Source organism: Notechis scutatus, chromosome 7 (assembly GCF_049901735.1).
Source record: "Notechis scutatus isolate UNSWTSFEM ecotype Mainland chromosome 7, rNotScu1.2, whole genome shotgun sequence".
NCBI lineage: Eukaryota > Metazoa > Chordata > Lepidosauria > Squamata > Elapidae > Notechis > Notechis scutatus.
In genome coordinates this window covers 23,581,037-23,601,336 of record NC_142015.1, presented here as the reverse complement: position 1 = coordinate 23,601,336, position 20,300 = coordinate 23,581,037, and the positions used below count along the sequence as shown (strand labels likewise).

Genomic DNA, 20,300 nt, shown 5'->3' with positions numbered 1-20,300 from the left:
AATCTTTCCCACACCCCCTCACCACGACTGCAGCCTCTTTGAAATTCACGACATGACTTAGAATACAGATTAAAATGACTCTGGTGCTATATGACCAATGTTTTAATAGGGAAAAAGAATTTACTGGCTCTTTCTGCTTAGCAAGACAATACGCAAGGAGAAAGGAATAAGAGCTCTCCGACATCTGCATTCACATCAGGTACAACTCAAATTAAGTTTCTTCAGCAACTTTCCTGAAGTTTACTAGATCAATCAAGGTTAAAGGAGGAGCATTAAATGCAGGGTGCCAGGGGGGAATCAATAGTCCATTTCTTAACAATTTTTCTCCGCCAACTGAAATAAATCTTCTAACACACCCGCTCCCCACCTCTCTCTCTCCTTCTCTCTCTCTCTCTCTCCCCTTCTCTCTCTCTCTTTCTTTCCTTCTCTCATCTGCAGCTGTTTAAAGAAAGTCAGTGAAACATTTTTCTATCACGTGTCCTTCCCCTAGCTGTACAGTATGGTAAACCTGCATTGCAAAACAATTGCCCAGAACACAAAGCCCTCACTGATCAAGAAAAGCAAAGCGAGGAAAGCCTTTCCCCCTCAGAACGATGAATAAAAATCGAATGCTGACCATAATCCCATTTAAAACTTTCTTCGGTCCCCACTGAAGGAGCTTTTCTACTAACCTGGGCAGTCTCCGTTCCCTTCCCCTCCACTTTCGGTTGTGTGGCTCCTCCATCAGCCGAAAATCTGCATCTCCAAAGAGGCTTCGAAGGAGCTTCCCACTTCTTCCTGGCCCCCGCAGAACAGCAAAACGCCAGATTCAGACGATCTTTCCAACTTTGCAAAGTCAATCCGGGGTCCTGGAGCGAGTTTGGACATCCTCCTGTACAGGCAGAGGGGGAAGGAGGCTGGCTCTGGGGCCGAGCAGAGATCTGAAGTCTGCCGAGAGCCGCCTCATTCGATGAATAGCATTTCCCTTCTCGGTTGTCATGCTGAGGAAAACCTCCCGCTCTCCAGCTCCTTCCAGAGCTGAGAATGAAGCTGAATTCAGGAGAGACTTCAACCTCCAAGAGACAGGCTCCACCACCAACACAAAACCAGCTCTCATAGGTTAAGGCAAGCAGGTCAGTGGCAACCTGCAAATCAGTTCATTAAAAAGGGATGTTTGGGTGGGCTACCTCCCATATATATGAATATAACTTCAGCTTTAACCATAACAACACAAGAGCACACAATAGATACAAACTCAAAGTTAACCGCACCAAACTTGATTGCAGGAAATACGACTTCAGCAATAGAGTGGTCAATGTCTGGAATACTCTACCCGACTCTGTAGTCTCTTCCCCAAACCCCAAAAACTTTAACCTTAGACTGTCTACTATTGACCTCACCCCTTTCCTAAGAGGTCTGTAGGGGGCGTGCATAAGCGCACCAACGTGCCTACCGTCCCTGTCCTATTGTTTCTCTTATTCTTTTATTTTTCTTATATGTACCCATTTCATGTATTCACAACTATGTATACATTTATACTTATTATCTTGTAAACAATTGGCAAATCAAATAAATAAATAAATAAATAATAATATATGGCCTCATCTCCTTGTCTCCCTACCTGGCCAAGTTTGTCCTTATTGGCGGCTCTTGTTTTCCCACCAGATGTAAGGATTGCTCAGCTTAATGAAAATGGGCCAAAATATGAAGACATTTCGGTCAAATATAAATAAGGACTAGGCCATTCCAGACTGGGGAGGGGGAAGAGGAAGCACATGGAAACACATGGAAGCAAGCCAACCCATTGAGAAGCTCTGTTTTTCTTTTCTCAACAAATATTATTTTGCAAGAGTTGAAGGAATGGGGTGTGCTTAGCCCTGGTTTTTTGGTTTTTTGGGGGGTTTTTTTTGCCCAAAGAGGAGGTGAGGCAAGACACCAGGGCACTTGCCAGGGTGAAGATAAGCTCCAAAAAGCAATGTTCATGGCAATTACTTGCACGACTTATTTAGGTGAATAATGAGAGTCCATTTCTCTTCTTTGATTGGAACAATCCATGACTAGATGAACATTGTGATGACATGCTCCTGTCTTCACGTTGTTGAACCATTCCTGAAGTCAATTCCAGGTTGAAGGTGTCCTTTACTATGGACAACGAATATCAAAGAATGTGGAACATCTGAAATAAGTCCCCCCAAAAAATTAAGGAGATGAGCAAGACAATATGGAAAGGGTCTTAGTCGATGTTTGGTAATATTAGGACCACCTTGAATATTTTGATAGACTGAATGAAGAATTGGACTTGACACCAAGAGATTCTACAAGGTATCTTGAAAGCAAACCAGTTCACTTAACCTTGGCAAGCCATATTTATTATCCCACATTTAATCCCATTACAAAGCTAGATTATTTATCCCATCTTAGTTATAGTTAGTTAGAGTAGAGTAGAATAGAAGAATAAGATGGAATGGAATGGAATAGAGTAGGCAATAGAATAGGGAACAGAATAGAATAGGGAATAGAACAGAATAGAATAGAAAAAGGAATAGAATAGAATAGGGAATAGGGAATAGGATAGGATAGGATAGAATAGGGAATAGGGAATAGGGAATAGGGAATAGAATAGAATAGAATAGAGAATAGAATAGAATAGAAAAGAAAAAGGAATAGAATAGAATAGGGAAGAGGGAATAAGGAATAGGATAGAATGGAATGGAATGGAATGGAATGGAATGGAATGGAATGGAATAGAATAGAATAGAATAGAATAGAATAGAATAGAATAGAATAGAATAGAATAGAATAGAATAGAATAGAATAGGAATAGAATAGAATAGATGGAATGGAATAGAAAATAGAATAGAATAGAATAGAATAGAACAGAACAGACAGAATGGAATAGAATGAATAGAATAGAATAGAATAGAATAGAATAGAATAGAATAGAATAGAATAGAATAGAATAGAATCTGAAAGGGACTTTGGAGGCCTTCCAGTCCAGACCCCTGCTCAAGGGGAGAACCTATACAACAGTTATTTTATATTTATGTCATCATCTTGCTGTACCTGATTCTCATATGGATCCTTTTTGGTGCCTTTTCCTTAAGGACAGGGGCAATTTGCATGGTTGGGACTGTCCGTTAAAAGCCCCCATGGGGTCAAAGGAATCACCAGAGCAGGAAATTAAAGAAGCAGAAAGAAAGATGCAGGACAACTTCTCCTTTCTGTAGCCAGGCCTCTCTTCCTGCTTGACTTCCCAAGGTTCCCGTGACTATAATCATGGGGACGCTGTCCATGCATCACTTTGCCCGTCTCAGAAAAAAAAAGGCAGAATGTAAAGATAAGAAATAAAACAAATAAACTAATGAGATCACAGTTTAATAATAATAATAATAATAATAATAATAATAATAATAATAATAATAATAATAATAATAATAATAATAATAATAATAATAATAATAGGCATATCTATTGAGATTTTGATGATGGGCAAATTTCTTTAAATTCACTCCTTTTTTAAAAAAAAAAAATACAGCTGATTATGCCATGAAAAATGTTTACATAATCTAGTCCATCTTCCCACCCATCACCCACCACTCTTTTGTTGGCCATAAGTTTCTTTTTGTTCCCCCAAAACTGGGGTTTCTAAGAACAACCTTTTATATAAACAGGATAAAATATGACATGGTGCTTACTTGGACAACTGTTTATAATCCCTTGCGGCCTCTTCCTCTCTCTGTCTCCCCCTCTCTATCTACAAACTTTAGAAAGCTCCACATATCTATAAATATGCTCACAAAGACTTCGCCTCTTGTCCTCTGTCTCACTCGCATGCTTCCCCACCCCCCACATTACGTGCTCAGACTTTCCAACACTTAGGGGCCCCACAGTATTCACTATTATCAGTTGAGTCACGTAGAAAGCTCAGCAAAAGGTCATTTCAGGTCATTCCCGAGATGAAAGAAAGAAGCTAAAGTATGTGAAAGAGACGGCCTAGTGGAGGAGGAGGAGGAGGAGGAGGAGGAGGAGGAGGAGGAGGAGGAGGAGGAGGAGGAGGAAAAGATGAAGAGAAGGAGGAGAGGAGGATGAGAGGAGGGAGGAGGAGGAGGAGGAGGAGGAGGAGGAAGAGGAGGAAAAGGTGAAAGAAATAAAAGAGAAAAATAGAGGAAGGGATAAGAAGGAAAATGGATGAGAAGGAAAATAGAGGAGGAGGAGGAGGAGAGGAGGAGGAGGAAGAGGAGGAGGAGGAAAAGGTGAAAGAAGGATAAGAAGGAAAATGGATGGGGAAAATAGAGGAAGAGGAGGAGGAAAAGATGAAAGAGAAAAGGGATAAGAAGGAAAATGGATGAGAAAGAAAATAGAGGAGGAGGAGGAGGAGGAGGAGGAGGAGGAGGAGGAGGAGGAGGAGGAGGAGGAGGAGGAGGAGGAGGAGGAGAGAAAGGTGGAAAGAGGAGGATAAGAAGGAAAATGGATGGGGAAAATAGAGGAAGAGGAGGAGGAGGAGGAAAAGATGAAAGAGAAGGAGGATAAGAAGGAAAATGGATGAGAAAGAAAATAGAGGAGGAGGGAGGAGGAGGAGACAACTGATGTGGGAGAACTGGATGGGTGATGGCAAAAAAAAAAAAAATGAGAGAGAAGACCCCAAACAAGAAAATGAAGAGGTGTCATCAGCCCAGAGTTAAGCCTGGTTTATTCATCCCAGAGTTAAGCCTGGTTTATTCATCCCACGATTCAGTCCAGGCAGGGATCCCAGCCTTCTCTGAAGCCCCACAGCTGAACTTGAGTCTGTTTCAGTGCCAGGGAGATAGTTGTCCAAGGTCACAGATGTCATTCCTTCCCATCACTCAGATTTCCCCTCCCTCCATTTTCTCTCATCAAAGAAACCCTCTCCTAGGTTAGGGAGAGGAGGAAAGATCCCCCGTTGTACTCTAGAGCAATCTCTCTGCTTTTTCTTTGTGCTGAAGGTGGGGGGGAAAAGACCGAGAAAGAATGGCATGTCCTCCATTTGTTTGAAAACTGATTTTGCATTCAGGAGAGGAAAAGGAGAAGCATCAAGGATATTGCCTCAACTAATGTTTCCTTCCTTCCTTCCTTCCTTCCTTCCTTCCCTTCCTTCCTTCCCTCCCTCCTTCTCATTCCCATCTTCCTTCCTTCCTTCTTTTCCTTTCTTCCTTTCTTCCTTCCCTTCCCTTCACATAATCCTCCAGGGAAAGGTTGAAGGCAAGCGAGGTCCAGGCAAAAGAAGAACATCAACAGCTTCAAAATCTAAGGGGTTGGTTTGGACAAAACCCAGCAGCCCCCTTTTTGTGCGGCTGTTGATAAAAATAGGATTGCCAACATGATTGCCAGTGTCTGATGACAGATGGGGCACAAGAGGAAGAATATCTAAGGGGTTGCCCCAAAGAAAAGAGGGAGTCAAGCTATTCTCCAAAGCACCTGCAGGCAGGACAAGAGGCAACGGATGGAAGCTAATCAAGGAGAGAAGCAACTTAGAACTAAGGAGAAATTTCTTGACAGTTTGAACAATTAATCAGTGGAACCATTTGCCTCCAGGAGTTGTAAATGCTCCAACACTGGAAGTTTTTTAAAGAAAAGATTAGATAACCATTTGTCTGAAATGGTATAGGGTCTCCTGCTCGAGAAGGGGGTTGGACTAGATGACCTCCCAGGTCTCTTCCAACTCTGTTACTCTGTTATTCTGGAAGGCATCCTGTAGGGCAACTTTGCTTTCCTTTGTTAGGTGCAGCCGAAAGGTCAGATCGGTTTTGTGCCGAGCAGAGATGGGTTGGCTCAAGCTCTCGGCTTTTTCTCGGCCTTTCACATCTCCACCCAGCTTAATCTTCCAGACAGGGCTCCCCTCAGCCAATCAGCTCCCAGCAGACACGGTCAGCTGTTCCCCACCCCCCACAACGGGAACAACCTGGGAAAGGGTGGCAGCCAGAATAATGAACAAACCGCTCAGCTCTTCAAGAAAAATGCTGATGGAGCAAAAAAAAAAACACCAGAAAAACGGCAGCAGCATTACTTGGTTGAGCGTAAGAGAGAACAAGGGAGGTGTTTAGGAATACTAAAATCACAAGAACGCACAATGGACCAAGTGCGGATGCACACAGCATTGCTGATTGGGGTAAGAGTGCGAACAGATGATTGACGTATGCAGAGTGACTGATTCAAGATGCTTCATTGGATACACTTAGATCAACGTCTGTTGAGGTAATTCCCCGTTAGGAGAATGAGCGCATACAGGGAGACGTATTTGAGAGTAGTGTTTGAATAATGCACACACAGTACACAGATACACTGTACAGTAAATGTAGGTTTTTACTTCCAGAAAGGTTTAAGCAAAGTCCAAAATAAGCAGTCCAAAAGTCATTCACAGGTAAATCAGTCAGTTTTTCAATCCAGGGATAATCCAAATATCAAATTCCAGTGTCAAAAACAGTTCAGTATCAGACTTACATCAAATCCAGTAATATCAGTCAATTAGGAAAAATGGAGCAACGGCAACAACAGAAGGAAACAGAGATACTCACTCAGACACACTCTCTTCTGAGACTAAGACTAAGACTAAAACAGCCCAGGTTTCTGGCTCCATCTTATGGCCATTTGAGTAACCACACCCAATTGCAGTTTTTAGCATGCTCTTAAAGAGACAGAATTAAAATGTCTATCCTGGTTTATATATTTCTAACCCAAATACCTGTTAGATCAGGGGTCCCCAACCACGGTCCGCGGACCGTGGACAGTGCAGTCCGTGGAACAAGTCCTACCCGGGTGCGCTGGCTTGCTGGGCGCCGCCATCTTTTTTGATGAAAAAGTGCTTCTGGTGAGCTTTTCCGGGTAGAAAGCTCACGGGCTGCACCGCTTCATCAAAAGAGTGGCGCTTAGGACATACCAACCTCGATGAGCTTTTCCGGGTAGAAAGCCATTTCTACCCGGAAAAGCTCACCAGGCGCTCAAGCGCCGCCATCTTTTTGATGAAAAAGTGCTTCCGGTGAGTCACGGAAGCACTTTTCATCAAAGAATCACATCTGCGGCCTTCAGCTGATATCGGTACCAGACTGGCAGCCCAGCTGATGCCGTGCAGGCAGCGGCGTAAAAGGTTGGGGATCACTGTGTTAGATGACTTATATTCTTAACAACGTCTCTCAATGGAGATCCAGTGGAGCAAGTAGGCAGTTTTAAGTTTCTGGGTGTTGCCATCAAAGAGGACCTGACCTGGGGTGCCCACATTGCAGGACTGGTCAAAAGGGCCCAGCAGAGATTATACTACCTGAGGCTTCTCAGAAATCAACAACGGAATGGAAAACTGCTGGTGACCTTCTACCGCTGCACCATAGAGAGTATCTTAACTTACTGCACCTCTGTATGGTTTGCCAATTGCACAGGGGCAGATAGGAAAGCACTCAGAGGGTTAATGTCATTGCCCAGAGGATCATGGGTTGCCTTCTCCCCTCTTTGGAAGAGCTTTATAGCTCCTGCTGCCTTAAGAAATTTCAAAACATTCTCAAAGATCCATCTCATCCTGGGAACCTTTTTTTGAACTATTACCAACTGGCAGAAGGTACAGGATAATAAAAACAAGAACAAACAGGCTGAAAACAGCTTCTATCCCAGGGCAGTAACTCTATTGAATTCTGCTGTACAGTGCAGTGTTGGTGTGGTGTCGGGGGTTTTTGGTTCAATGTGCGAAGGGTGAAGGATGTGTGTTTGTGTTTATTTTCATGGTCATGGTCATGGTCATGATGTGCACTGAAGATGGTGTTTGATTTCATTGTACGAGGTGCAATGACAATAAATTAAACTAAACTCAACCTTGGCCACTTTAAGGCAAGTGGATTTCAAGTCCAAGAATTTCCCAGCCAACTATTCTGCCTTGGAAATTCTGGGACTTGAAATCCACTTGCCTTAAAGCAGCCAAGGTTGAGAAATGCTGGTTTAGACTAACCAAATTCAGCAGCAAAAATTCAGAATAGAATAACAGAGTTGGAAGGAGTAGAATAGAGAAATAGAATAACAGAGTTGGAAGGGACCTTGGAGGTCGTCTAGTCCAACCCCCGTTTAGGCAGGAAATCTTACACCACTTGGGACTTTGGAGGTCTTCAAATCCAAACCCCTGCTCAAGCTGGAGACCTTATACTATTTCAGACAGGTGGCTGACTAATCCTGATCTGTTCAGGAAAGAAAAGAAGCACAAAAGCTTTTTGTATCAGTCGGGGGGAAATGTCAAGGGACAGGGTTAAATCCTGCTCTCTGAATGAAGTGGCCTTTATTTTCACATCATCCCTATATGGTAGGTTAACCTATGAGTTATATTAAGCATGAAAACCAAGGATAACCTTTCTCTGTTTAGAGATGAATTATTTCAGGAGTCCTACATAGGAAGTGAATACTTAGGGGTGAGCGGAAGCAGGAATGGAATGGAATGGAAGATAGGGAAGGGAAGGGAAGAATGAAGGGAAGGGAAGGGAAGAAGAGAATAATGAAGGGAAGCGAAGGGAAGAGAAGAATGAAGGGAAGGGAAGAGAAGAGAATAATGAAGGGAAGCAAAGGGAAGAGAAGAATGAAGGGAAGGAAGAGAAGAATGAAGGGAAGGGAAGGAAGAGAAGAGAATAATGAAGGGAAGCGAAGGGAAGAGAAGAATGAAGGGAAGGGAAGAGAAGAGAAGAATGAAGGGAAGAAAGAGAAGAATGAAGGGAAGGGAAGGGAAGAGAAGAATGAAGGGAAGGGAAGGGAAGAATGAAGGGAAGGGAAGAGAAGAGAATAATGAAGGGAAGAAAGGAAGAGAAGAATGAAGGAAGGAAGAGAAGAATGAAGGGAAGGAAGGGAAGAGAAGAATGAAGGGAAGGAAGAGAAGAATGAAGGGAAGGGAAGGGAAGAGAAGAGAAGAGAATAATGAAGGGAAGCGAAGGGAAGAGAAGAATGAAGGAAGGGAAGAAGAGAAGAATGAAGGAAGAAAGAGAAGAATGAAGGAAGGGAAGGAAGAGAAGAATGAAGGGAAGGGAAGGGTGGAGAAGAGAGAAGAGAAGAGAAGAGAAGAGAAGAGAAGAGAAGAGAAGAGAGAGAAGAGAACTGACAGAATGGAAAAAAATAACAGAATATTCTTTATTGGCCAAGTGTGATTGGACAAACAAGGAATTTGTCTCCAGTGCATAAGCTCTCAGTGTACATACAAACAACAAAGTATCAATAAATCATAAAGATACCATCATAAAATACAAACAACAAAGTGATAAATGGTAAGATACCAACTAGGAGAAGGTAGTAGGAAAGATGAGAAGGACAATAGCAATACAGCCCTACTACATGGGTAAATATCTTTGGGCATAAGACAGTGCTGTGAAAATTAGATGTTTAACAGAGTGATGGCATGGGAGGGGGGGGAAATGGATGGAAATATGTTTTGGTTTTCCTCTGTTTTTTGAAAAATCTCTTTCTCCTTTCTAACTAAGGTCTTCTCAGCTGTCTGAATGTATCTATCTTGCTTCAATGAATCTGAAGAAACTGAGGTGAAGGCTTGGACCTCAAATTAAAAAAAAAATAATTCATATAAAAATGCATAGGACTATATTTCCTAACCTTTTTTTTTCCCCCAGAGGCGAGACAAAATTCAAACCCAACCTTTTCACCCACTCTTCTGAAAGAAAGCAACCTTAGATATCCTCCTGGTGGATCTAGGACAAAATAACATCGTATTTTATTTATTTATTTATTCTAATGGTTAGCATTTCCTGCCCCCCACTGGTTCATATTCAGAATTTTATTGGGTCCAGTTTTCTTTCTTTTTCTCTCTCTCTCTCTCTCCCCCGCTCCCTCCCTCCATCTCTTTCTCTCTCTCTCTTTCTGGAATGCTGCAAACAGAGCACAGAAATGATTTGGGGATAATGCATTCAAGCATCTCTATCAGAAATGTTTCTAAAATTTGCCAGGATTCGTAAAATTTAGACACAACGATGTGTTGCCACCAACATCGTTTGCAAATGATGTATATACACCGTGCAAAAGTGAGGGAAATAAAATTTGGAAGAAAAATGCTATAATTGCCAGGGGAAAGGCAAGTCCTAAGGTTTAAATAGGACAGGGCTACCAAACCTTGGAAGATAGATAGGTAGGTAGGTAGGTAGGCAGGCAGGCAGGAAGGCAGAGAGAGAGAGGGAGATGAGAGAGAGAGAGAGAAAGAAAGAGACAAAGAGAGGGAGGGAGGGAGAGAGAGAGAGAGAGAATGTTTCCAATTTCAGTTCTTTAATATGCTATTTTACAATTTTCCCCCTCTTTTATCCCAACTGAACTCCACCCCACCAAGCCACCTTAACCCGGGAAAGTGGTATAGATGATGAAAGAAACAACACACACAAAATATTCAGTCTATTCAAGCTGCCAAAATAGCCCCTTTCCCTTGCTCTTTTTGGAAATAAATCCCAAATCTGAGCAACGCTCTAATCTGAAATGTGCTATTTGCATGTTCACTCATTTTCAAAGCTTCCCCCCCCTCTCCCAACCTGTGCTTGGCAAGGTCTCCCCCACCTACAGTTTAATCTGTCAAAACACACAATCCAGGGAACTTCCTGCAATATGAATATACACAAAACTGATTAGCACCTTTGATCTGGGCCTGTGCCACACACTTCCTACTGCAAAATCCCTCCCTATCGCAGGAAATCGCTTTTTTCCCCCGCTCCACAATGCGACAGGATGCTCTCGCTAAAGTTCTTACCAGAATCGTAAGTGTGTGTAGACACACAAACACACACAGGCACACACCCTTGGGAAAAGGCGAGTCTGAAGGACCTGTGGAAAAATGGGTGAATGTTATTTATGTACAAGTGAATAGAATAGAATAACAGAGTTGGAAGGGACCTTGGAGGTCTTCTAGTCCAACCCCCTGCTTAGGCAGGAAACCCTACACCACTTCAGACAAATGGTTATCCAACATCTTTTTTTAAACTTTCAGTGTTGGAGCAGTCACAACTTCTGGAGGCAAGTGTAATTGTTCTCATTTTCAGGAAATTCCTCCTTAGTTCTAAGTTGCTTCTCTCCTTGATTAGTTTCCATCCATTGCTTTGGAGAATAGCTTGACTCCCTCTTCTTTGGGGCAGCCCCTGAGATATTGGAAGACTGCTATCATGTCTCCCCTTGGTCATTCTTTTCATCAAACCAGACATACCCAGTTCCTGCAACCGTTCTTCATACGTTTCCATCCAACTTGTTGCAAATGTTCTCCTAGCAATTAACGTGCAGAAATATAGATAGTCACACACAGAGAGAGCTATAACACAAAAAAGTTCAGGGTACCAGAGATGACACAACTGTCTCTCTCTCTAATGGCAGCCAACCTCATCTGCCAGGGAGTGCCAAGAAAGACAACAGAAGTGTTAAGGCCTCTTAAAAAACAACATAGTTTTTCAAAAACGTAGGTTCATAAGTGAGTCCGTTTCCAGCTTCCAGAGAGCCTCTGGAGGCCGGGGAGGCTGGTTTCACCCTCCTGGAGGCTGGTTGAAAGCCTTCAGGGCCTGGGGAGGGCAAACACACACCCCCATGTAGTGCAGGAGGCCAACTAGGCTACGCCCACCATGGCCACGCCCACCCAGCAACTGGGACAAAGGAAGGAAAGGATGGATGAATGGATGGATGGGAGGGAGGGAGGGAGGGAGGGAGGAAAGTCCATCCAACTTAAAGTCCCAAAGGTGCATTTTCAGGAGGCACCTGGACTCTCAAGAGCTGAAGAAGCTTCTTGGATGAGAAGCGAAACGTCTTCAAAGAAAAACCAAGCAAGTCCAGTTGCCTCTTGAAAAAGCCACTTTGGAACAATCAGGACCTGGTTGACTGAGAACCTCCATAGACCTTCTCATTTGGGTTCATTCAGGTGACGGGAAGCTCTCCGTTGCTACCCGAGTTTGTGAGAAGACATCCAACCACCTCCAAAACAAAGCCTGAAGAGGTAGGCCCACCTCACCTCTGCAGAAGGCAGAACATTGAACCATCCCAGCATACCAAAACTGAAGACCATCATCGACTTGTGTGAGTCCATGAATAAAAGTTCCTCAACTTCACTGGTCCTTAGGTGGGACTCTTCCACCTCTTCCCACCTCTTTCAAGGACGTTCCTTTGAAATGGTCATGGGGGACAGTGGCAGCTGGGATGATGTCCCATGCATCATTTTTGACATCCTATGGCTTCTGCTGAGAACTCACGCACGCACTCCTGTCTTCTCCTTGAATCCATCCACCCAACTTTTCTAACCACTTCTTCTAGATCAGAGGTCTCCAGACTTGGCAAGATTAAGACTTGTGAACTTCAACTCCCAGAATTCCTCCGCTTGGCTGGGGAATTCTGGGAGTTGAAGTCCACAAGTCTTAAACTTGCCAAATTTGGAGAGCCCTGTTCGAGTTCATCAGGCACGTTCATCATATCCCTGACAAGAGACTCAGCCCAAAAGAATGAGAAACTTTAGCATCTTTCTTTGCCATCCTGCACCATTTATCTTATTTTGAGTCCTGAGCTTGCAGGCTTTGTTCTTCTTCATCTCCCTGGTGGCTACAGCTGTTTCTTCTTTTGCTCCTCCCATAAACAATGGTGGGATTCAAAAAAAAAATTACTACTGGTTTGGTGGGTGTGGCTTGGTGGGCGTGGCATGATTTGGTGGGTGTGGCAGGGGAAGAATATACTGCAAAATCCCCATTCCCTCCCCACCCCACTGACCTGCTTTCCAGCTCCGTTCTCCTCTGCAGGGCAACCAAAGAAGACCCAGCCAATCAGCTGGGACTCGGGAGGCAGAGAAGAGATGGGGGCGGGGCCAGTCAGAGGTGGGATTTGCCGGCTCTCCGAACTACTCAAAATTTCTGCTGCTGGTTCTCCAGAACTGGTCAGAACCGGCTGAATACCACCTCTGCCCATAAATACAGGTAGTCCTTGACTTACAACAGTTCCTTCAATGACCATTTGGAGTTACTACAGGACTGGAAAAAAGTGTCTTACAACCATTTTTCACACTTAAAGCCATTGTAGCCTCCCTATGGTCATGTGATTTATATTCAGATGCTTAACAACTGACTCCTATTTATGACTGTTGCCAGTCCCGGAGTCACACAAAGATCTCCTTTTGCGACCTTCCGACAAGCAAAGTGGCCAGGTTCACTTAAGGACCCTTTTCCTAACTTAACCATTGTGGTGATTCAACTTAGCCAATGTGGCAAGAAAAGTCACAAAGCAGGGCAAAACACATTTCTCATTTAGCGATGACATACATTTCAGGCTCAATTGCAGTCAGTAAGTGGAGGCCCAAGGTTAAAACTCAACTGAAAAGGGGGTCGTATTAAAATGAAATAAAAAAAGTTGAATTTCCAGCTGCGTCTGTTTCCTCCTTTTCATTTCTTGGTGCCCGTCTCTTTCCTTTCCATCTCCAAGCACCAAAACACACCGGCCACATTTAGGGTTCAAGGTTCGTTTGGGCTGTGCGAGCCAGGCTGTGTGTAGAAAAACACAACGGCAACCTGCCAACACAACGACAGGGGTTGCCTTTCTCTTTCTTTTGTCCCGGGTGCTTCCGAAGGGGCCAAATTCTTTCCAACCCAAGCAGAAAACTTTATCTATCCGCACTAGCTAATCAAACGTCTCCTGCGGTCTGTGCCCATTTCCAACCTTTTCTTCTCCGCCTTCTTCAGATCAAAGTTGTTTTTTGTTTAAATCCTAGACTTGTTCTTCCCCCAAGGAGGGCCCCTTAATGAGCTCCAACCGAGGGGCACAAAAACGACAACCCCCACCTCCCCCCCAAAAACCCCCCAGCCGCAATGTAATCCAGGGAGTTTGATCAATGAGACAAAAGGGAAAAAGGGACAATCGGTCCCAAGTGCGCTTTTACGCACTGGACTGATCTGCCTTTTCATCCAATTATGAGTTTTCCTCCGGGTCGACACACGTGGGAAAAGGCTCCCCTCCCCCAACACCACTAGGGGGTTGGCTTCCCATTTCATCTGCCCCGGTTTGAAATGTTTGGTTGGGGGAGAGAAGAAAGGGATGACCTCATCGCCCCCTCCCCTTCTCTGAAAAGGTTGCGGTGAAGGTTACTTTTACGCACGGCAAGCTTCCTTGAAGCGTTCGGGGAAATGCAGAAGTCAGACTCTCGTATCCCCTCCCTCCTTCCCTCCCTCCCCACCCTAGGAGCCCACCCACCCCTCCAACGTCTGAAAGCCCCCCCGCCTTTTAAGACGAAGCTGGAGGTGAGCGTTTGAATACAGATGATTTTTTTCTCCCCTTTGTTCCGAGCAAACCTGCGCGGCGACTCCTCCTTCTCCCTTCTTTGGAAAGCTGGCCAAGATTTCGGGCGCCTTATATTATATATATAATAAGGCGGTTGGAAGGATATCGCGGGGTCTAATCACCCTCCGGCCTGACATCTCTCAAAAGAGTCTTCGTCCTCCCTTTTTTTCTCTTTCCTGAAACATGACATGGTTCGACCCGGGGGGCGGGGGAGAGAGGAAGGAATGGCAATTGCTCATTAAAGTGTCTTCTTTGCAGGTTTGTTTTTTAAAAAAAACAACATAAAACTTTCAATGCCTGCTCTCTTACTTGCTCATCCAAACGCACCATCAGAAAAGATTAGCGATCAGGTGGAGGCAGATTAAGGTGGTTAGCTTCGCTCATAAACAAATAAATTAAAGTTCGGTTCCTTAGGTTGGTTGAATAGGCCTGTGAGAGATACAGGTAGTCCTGTTTATTAGCAATAGCCCTTAGACTTATATGCTGCTTCATAGTGTTTTCCAGCCCTCTCTAAGCAGTTTACAGAGTCATCCTCTTGCCCCCAACAATCTTGGTCCCCATTTTACCAACCTAGGAACGATGGAAGGCTGAGTCAACCTTGAACTGGTCAGGATCGACCTCATGGCTGTAGGCAGAGTTAGCCTGCAATTCTGCATTCTAACCACTGTGTTATCATGGCCCTTCCTTCCTTCCTTATCTATCTCCTTTTTCTTTCTTTCTTTCTTTCTTTCTTTCTTTCTTTCTTTCTTTCTTTCTTTCTTTCTTTCTTTCTTTCTTTCTTTCTTTCTTTCTTTCTTTCTTTTCCCTTCCCTTCCCTTCCCTTCCCTTCCCTTCCCTTCCCTCCCTTTCCTTCCTTCCTTCTTTCCTTCCTTCCTCTTTCTTTCTTTCTTTCTTTCTTTCTTTCTTTCTTTCTTTCTTTCTTTCTTTCTTTTCTTTCTTTCTTTCTTCTTCTTTCTTTCTTTCTTTCTTTCTTTCTTTCTTTCTTTCTTTCTTTCTTTCTTTCTTTCTTTCTTTCTTTCTTTCTTTCTTTCTTTCTTTCTTTCCTTCCTTCCTTCCTTCCTTCCTTCCTTCCTTCCTTCCTTCCTTCCTTCCTTCCTTCCTTCCTTCCTTCCTTCCTTCCTTGTCTATCTCCCTTCCTTCCTTCTTTGTCTAACTTACTTACTTACTTACTTACTTACTTACTTAGCACTAAGCAATAGCACTTAGACTTATATACCGCTTCACAGTGCTTTTCAGTCAGAGGTGGTATTCAGCAGGTTCTTAAGTGAATCTGGCTTCCTATTGATTTTATTATCAGGAGCTGTGGTGGCGCAGTGGTTAGAATGCAGTATTGCAAGCTAATTCTGCCATCTGCCATCAGTTCAGCAGTTCGATCCTGACTGATTCAAGGTTGACTCAGCCTTTCATCCTTCTGAGGTCGGTCAAACAAGGACCCAGATTGTTGGGGGCAAGAGGCTGACTCTGTAAATTGCTTAGAGAGGGCTGTAAACACTGTGAAGCAGTATATAAGTCTAAGGGCTATTGCTATATTACCACCATCCATTTACTGACCGTTGGAAGCTACAATGGCCCTGAAAAAAAGTGACCTATGAACATTTTTCACACTTTAGGACCCTTGCAACATCTCCAGAGTCACGTGATCAAAATTTGGCACTTGGTAACTAGCGTGTATTTATGACAACTGCAATGTCCTGGGATCATGTGCTCACCGTTTGTAACCTCAGCTGGCTTCCAGCAAGCAAGTCAATGGAGGACGCAAAATTTGTTTAGTGACCGCATGATTCATTCATGAATGCAGTAATTCACATAGCAACAGTGGCAAGAAAGGTCATAAAATGGGGTAAAGTCCACTTAACTGCCTTGCAAAGCCTGAATTTGACAACATCTTGTTGGCTCTTAGAGAATTGTCGACAATGGCATATATATAGTACCAGGGACCATTGTAATCTGGGATTTTTCTGATGTGTTTGGATCTTATGGACAGAAAATTTCCAGAAGATGGAAATAGGCTAATTTTTGTTCTGTTTGGCTTCCCTTTAAGAGGGAATCAAGAAAGGGGGATTTCCAGGTCCTTTGTGTCCTACACAACTGTTTTTTTGCTCAAAAAAGTTGTGTATGGGGGGAAAAAATCAGTGGACAGAAATGTAATGCAATGGTGCCCCTTAGTGGACAGATGTCTAGGAAAGTAACCCAAAGAATAAAATGGGTTCCTTTGATTCCCCCATGGATAATCTGGAATGGAATGGAATGGAATGGAATAGAATAGAATAGAATAGAATAGAATAGAATAGAATAGAATAGAATAGAATAGAATAGAATAGAATAGAATAGATATTGGAATGAAGAATAGAATAGTATATATTTTGAAATGTAGAATAGAATGTAGAATAGAATAGAATAGAATAGAATAATAGAATAGAATATAATAGAATAGAATAGAATAGAATAGAATAGAATAGAATAGATATTGGAATGAAGAATAGAATAGTATAGATTTTGAAATGTAGAATAGAATATAGAATAGAATAGAATAGAATAGAATAGAATAGAATAGAATAGAATAGAATAGAATAGATATTGGAATGAAGAATAGAATAGTATAGATTTTGAAATGTAGAATAGAATATAGAATAGAATAGAATAGAATAGAATAGAATAGAATAGAATAGAATAGAATAGATATTGGAATGAAGAATAGAATAGTATAGATTTTGAAATGTAGAATAGAATAGAGAATAGAATAGAATAGAATAGAGAATAGAATAGAATAGAATAGAATAGAATAGAATAGAATAGAATAGAATAGAATAGAATAGAATAGAATTCTTTATTGGCCAACTGTGATTGGACACACAAGGAATTTGTCTTCGGTGCATAAGCTCCCAGTGTCCATAAAAATGCATTGATCACGAATCATGATACAACACTTACTGATAGCCATAGGATACTAAGTAAGCAATCAAATCATACTCAGAAACTAAATAAAGCAGTATAAATTTCTGTTTCTGCTTATTTTCTTTTTGATTGGGAAGTTGCTTTGCCCATCCACGACAACCTCCCTCTAAACATTTTGCAAAAGCACCCTGCCATGTCGATATTCCTTTTCATTAAAAAAAAAAATCCCAGATGAGTTTCTGTTAATAAACCTTCAAAACTAAAGAGAGGTTAAAATGTTTAAAAATATGTCTAGCAAATGTTGGAAATGTAAGCAAAAAACGAGCACATTTTATCATATGTGGTGGACTTGCATCAAACACACACACACAAAAAGAAGTTGGGCAAAGATACATAGGTGGCTAGAAAAGATGATAGGGAAACATGCAGATTTTTAAACCTGAATTGTTTTTATTGTTATATATGGTTATCCCTAATATTGTTATTAGGGATAATATCAAGAAAAAAAATTGATAAGAAAAGTTTGCACTTAATATTACACGTCTTAACAGCAGTGAGGATTACCTTCGCACAATACTGGGGGGGAAAATGAGATGAAAAGATAGGAAGATACTGGATTGTGCAGAAATGGACAGATTGACATTGAAAATTAAACAGAGTGAGCATGTAGAATATTATCAAACATAGAATCCATTTTATCAATGGTTTGGGGAAAGGGGTGGAGAATAAGAATGTAAATTTGTACAAGGTTTCCCCGAAAATAAGACCCTGTCTTATATTTTTTTTGACCACCAAAAAAGGCACCAGGTCTTATTTTGGGGGGATGTCATCCACTGACTAACCTCACTTGCGTGCATCACCCCCGGCCTTCTTTTTGCTGTCAGAGGCCTTCAGGAACTTCTTCTTCTGCAGCTGGCAAGGCTTTCCTGAAAGCCTCTGCAGCTAATAATTGAGCTCTGGATTGATCCAGAGCTTTGTTCTCAGCTCCAGTGGCCTTCCGGAAAGCTTTGCCAGCCTTGCCGGCTGCAGAAGAAATAAGCTAGCAAGGCAGGTGTCGGGATGTGCGAGGGCTGGCTACAACTGTCCAAAGGTAAGTAGTAGGGCAGCTCCACCCTCTCATCCCCATCTTAGTTTAATTTTTACTCATCCACTCTGGAGTGGGCGGGATCTTAATTAGGGCTTATTTGGGGGGGGGGTAGGGCTTATATTGGGCACATTTGTCAAAAATCAAGCTAGGACTTACCGGTATTTTCAGAGTAGGTCATATTTTCTGGGAAACAGAATATTGATAAGCAAATTAAATACCCAGCCAACACAATGTCTATTAAGCACTAAGAAATGTCTTTAATAGAAAATGAGTTTTTAAAAAAAGAAAGAAATAAACTAAAGAGATGCAAAGTGCCCATGTCACCTGCTTGTCTGACGATGCTAACTCTTGCCACCAACGGAGGCAAGAAATGCAGGAATCCTCTGCAGGGAGCTTTTGAAAAGCAAACCAAGTTCAGAGCCAGCCCGCCAGAATTATGTCATTGTCCAAACACGAGGCCTTTTCATGAACTCCCCTGGGGAAGCCACTGTACGGCCCGCATTACCTCAGAGGTTGGCTCTCCGGGCGGTGACTGAAACATGGTGTTTCTTTTTCACTGGGGGTACAAGAAGTTGATGCTCACAATAGGTCTTTTATCAGGCTGGCCTTATGTTTTCCATGTTTGACGGTCTGGCAGCCGGGCTCCAAGAATTCTTCCATCACCATGGATACCAGTAATTAATGCAGGCCCGGAAAGCTGGATCCCTTGTTTTGTTTTGTTTTTCTTTGTCGTTTCTGGCGGTTTCAGATGGAGCTGATTTAGCACATGGGTCAAACCTTCAGATATATCAGAGATGCATAAAAGATGTGTTGCATAATCTGCTTTGGAAGATGGATGAAGATCAGGGGTGGGCTTCAAAAATTTTAGCAATGGGTTATCTGCCCGGTTGCTGGGTGGGCGTGGCCTAGTCGGCCTCCTACACCACAGCGAGAGGGGTCATTTTGCCCTTCCTGGACTCCTGAGGCTTTCCTCCAGCCTCCAGGAGGGTGAAAACGGCCTCCCCAGGCTACAGAGGCTCTCTGGAAGCTGGAAATGAGTCCATTTCCGGCCTTCCCAAACTTCCGGGAGGCCCATTTTTTGCCCTCCACGAGCCTCCGTGCACACCCTGCATTTACCTGCATCCAAAACGGGCCACGTGGGGACTCCTGGGAGGGGCGGGTGGGTGGGGCGGGGCCAGCCAATGGGTGGGGTTTGGGGGTTCTCCAAACTGCACAGAATCTTAGCTGGGGCTCTCACCAAACCCCTGAGAACCCTCAGCAGCCCAGCTGAAGGTGGAGGTTCTCCAAAGTCCTTCTGTCCCAACCTGTTTGCGAGGTGCAAATTTTGAGTTCTCGTTTGGGTATTTGTGCCAATAGGTTTGCGTCAGCTTGTACCCTGGTTCTTTAGTTCTTCCTCACAAAGAGACCCATTTCCGTTTGAACTGTTTCCTCGTTAAATCTGTTTTGTTGGAAGTTTCTATGTTATTTTCATGAAGGTATATATATTTTGCCCAAAATATATATATACCAGGAGGACCGTGGTAGTTCTGAAGGAGGCAGTGCGAGAAAGACGGACATGGAGAAGGCTGATTCATAGACTGGCCCAGGGCCAGGCATGACTGAATGGCGGACGATGATATATTTTGGTCTTGATTTGCATTTCCATATCCTTTAAAAAAAACAATGACTAGCATTTTAAGTGCAAAGCTAACTGGATGATCTTTGGCCAGTCACTTTCTCCCAGCCCTGGGAAGAAGGCAGTGGCAAAAAAAAAAAAACACTTCTGAAAATCTTGCCCCCCAAAATTGCAGGGACTAGCCTAGGAAATTGCCAAGAGTCAACACTGACTCAAAGGTACCTACGAATGTGTACACACAGATGTGCACATGTAACAGGCACACAGACACACACACACACACACACACAGACACACACAGGGGGGAAGGGAGGGAGAGGGAGAGAGCAATGATAATTCAGTGCATTTTTAATATTAATTACCACATGTTTCCATTGGCGTATTTCTTTAGAAATGCAAAAATAACCCAGATTAAACTGGCAATGATTAAAATAAAATAAATAAAACAGTCCCACACCTGCTCACCCG

General features: G+C 43.0%; 1 long non-coding RNA gene across 3 annotated transcripts in view; it reads right to left on the bottom strand.

Moving 5' to 3' along the window:
- Nucleotides 1–1,109, bottom strand: part of LOC148130058 (uncharacterized) — a 190,733-nt gene extending 189,624 nt beyond the window's left edge. For all 3 annotated transcript variants that reach the window (XR_015750375.1, XR_015750374.1, XR_015750376.1), the window contains exon 1: nt 672–1,109. This is a non-coding gene — a long non-coding RNA (uncharacterized LOC148130058). The remainder of the gene's footprint in view (nt 1–671) is intronic.
- Nucleotides 1,110–20,300: the final 19,191 nt, after the last annotated feature.